This window comes from Erigeron canadensis, chromosome 3, assembly GCF_010389155.1.
Source record: "Erigeron canadensis isolate Cc75 chromosome 3, C_canadensis_v1, whole genome shotgun sequence".
Lineage (NCBI taxonomy): Eukaryota > Viridiplantae > Streptophyta > Magnoliopsida > Asterales > Asteraceae > Erigeron > Erigeron canadensis.
Window position 1 is genome coordinate 11,265,884 of NC_057763.1, and position 2,704 is coordinate 11,268,587.

At 35.1% G+C, this 2,704-nt stretch overlaps 1 long non-coding RNA gene across 1 annotated transcript; it reads left to right on the forward strand.

The window, feature by feature from the left end:
* Window positions 1-1,866: 1,866 nt before the first annotated feature.
* On the forward strand, window positions 1,867-2,483 carry LOC122590635. Its single transcript, XR_006322569.1, has 3 exons — window positions 1,867-1,909; window positions 1,988-2,053; window positions 2,404-2,483. It is a non-coding gene; the product is annotated as an uncharacterized LOC122590635 (long non-coding RNA).
* Window positions 2,484-2,704: the final 221 nt, after the last annotated feature.

A 2,704-nucleotide genomic window follows, 5' to 3' on the forward strand; every position in this document is an offset into this window, starting at 1 on the left:
ACTCAATTAAACATGGATCTTTGATTAAACATAAAAATCTTGTTCAACGATTGCAAGTAACATTCAAAACGACTCTATGACATGTTTACTACCCAAGCGGGTGTAAATAGATTTAGCCTCTCATAATAAAAAGATGAAAACAAACAATAATATATGAAAACATAATGTACCGAATGTAGAAATCATTCCAAGAATGACTAAAAATATAATACGGAATGATGAAAATAACCCAATCATAATCTTGATCTTCAAGGATGAATAAACTGATGAAAAACCTCCTCTAGAGATGCAAAAATCGGCTAGAGAAAGTAAGGTTAGGGTTTTGGAATGATTAAGCATGCTATTTATATGTTTCCAAAAATTCTTGTGCGGATTCGGCATAAGCTGCGGGGCAGCTAATAAGCTACGGCGCAATGCCCCTTGACTATTATTGACTTTTTGACTTTCATTGACTTCGGCTGATTTAGGACTGGAGGAGCTGCTGGTCAACTTACCAAGCTGCTGCGCAGCTAAACCCTTTCTGTCCATAACTGCGGCGCAACTAACTAGCTGCTGCTCAGCTCTTCTTGATTCGAGGTTTGACTTTTGTTAGCTTTCTCCAAACTTCATCCAAACGACCCGGTAATCATCTGTAAGCACTTATTTCACTTCAAAAATGTCGTTTTCTTCAGAAATACGCTCAAGTACCTGTTATTAACCTGAAACACTAACAAATACCATAAACGCACCAATTATATACAAAAACGACTCATTAAACATGCTAAATCAACCATATTAGCTGTAGAAAATGGGTATAAAATATGTCACATCACATATTACAATATAAGATCCTATTTAAATCATGATATATGGTGAAGTTGTTATAGTTATTAAACTTCAATCTAAGCATCCAAGCTTTGTCAAATGATGTCCCCGTCATGTATTACTCTTCAATGAACTCGGTGTGACCTTTACATGTCTTTTTCTCATTAATGACAATATCACATTCTTTCCTACCCTTGTTTTGGGCAGGGTGACCATATGTTGGGTGGAAGTGGAAATAAGAGTAAGATCGGGTATTGTTGACATTGACAAACAATTTTTGGTACAGTGTGCAAAGTCATATGAGACACCTAGTCTTAGATAAACAGAAAAATTTGCAAGCGCTAGTTTTTGTTATTTATGATGTGGTGAATCCCTCAATAGGGGCTATCTTGAAACCATAATCACATTCCACTTACTTTGTAGCTTCTAGTTTTATTTCTTGATTTTCCAAATAATTTGGTGAATTAGATTTAGAAGTTACATACATGATTTTTGTAACTTTTATATCTCTAAATTGCACAATTTAGCTAAGTATTCTAGTAAGGCTTACAAAAAGGTGAACCTTTTTTGAATTGTAGGAAAGGATCTAAATTTGGACACGACACTCTTGTTGATGGAATATTGAAAGACGGGTTGTGGGATGTTTTCAACGATTTTAAGATGGCAAACGCTGCAGAAATTTGTGCTGACACGTACCAGCTTACAAGAGAGCAACAGGTAAAGTAAACTTGGAACCTCTATTTCCATTCTTCCACCTGTTATGATGGATCGGTGAATGAGAACGCAAACTACTTGTCATATATTGTATCAAGTCCAACTCACTTACCTGCTAATTGCATGCCATTCTATATATTCTAATGCACTGTTAATAGTCGTCCCATTTTCTACATACTAAGTTCTAGAAAGCGATGTTAAAAATACTGATTCTATGTGTATCATATTTATACAAACTAAGTTTTAGCTCTGTGGTTTTGTTTGTTCTGCTTTCAGTTTTTACAGTACTAACAGTTTTAACTGATGAATGCAGGATGACTTTACTATACAAAGCTTTGAGTGTGGTATTGCTACCAGAGATAGCGGTGCCTTCACATGGGAAATCACTCCTGTAGGTTTTAGTTATACAAATTAGATGGCAAACCTCATTGAATCTTATGCTAATGGGTGATATCTGGGTACTGTACAGGTTGAAGTTCCTGGCCCAAGAGGAAAACCATCAACTATCGTTGATAAGGATGACGATTTGGGAAAGGTTAGGCCTTGTAATGTCACGTGTGATTTTATGCTTTATTACGTCTTTTATTTGTGGTTGAAGTTATTCATTCACATCTGATATTCAAGGTTTAAACTGGATGAAGATTAACATGAACCTCCTGACTTGTAGCTTGAATTCTACGCCATCCACAGTACTAACCAGATTAAGTAATTTTGAAAGTTGAAGTCACTTTCTGATTGCTCAAAGTTATTTTATTCCTTGCTAATTCAAGTTTTGAAGTGGATTTGACTTTCCAAAAACTGAGAATTTCAAACTGGGAAAGGATGATAGTTGTGACCAAACAATTTTTCGTTGCTCCTAACCTTAGTTACTCTTACTTAGTTTAGTTTGATCCTGCTAAATTGAGGAAGCTTCAACCAGCTTTCAAGGAGAATGGTGGCAGTGTTACTGTTGGCAATTCTTCTGGTATTAAGTAAGCCATTGTTTCCTTGAGCCTTTATACAATATATATGTTTCTTTTTGGTTAAGTTTTTTTAATGAAACCGAATGGAACACTTCAAGATCTAATAAAATACTGAATGATTCCCGTAGGACATAACTTAAATTTGTTATCTATCCAAGTAAATCTAACCCAATCGAAAAAGTTAAAGTCTTGATAATAGTATTTGCTTTATAACAGTGATGGTA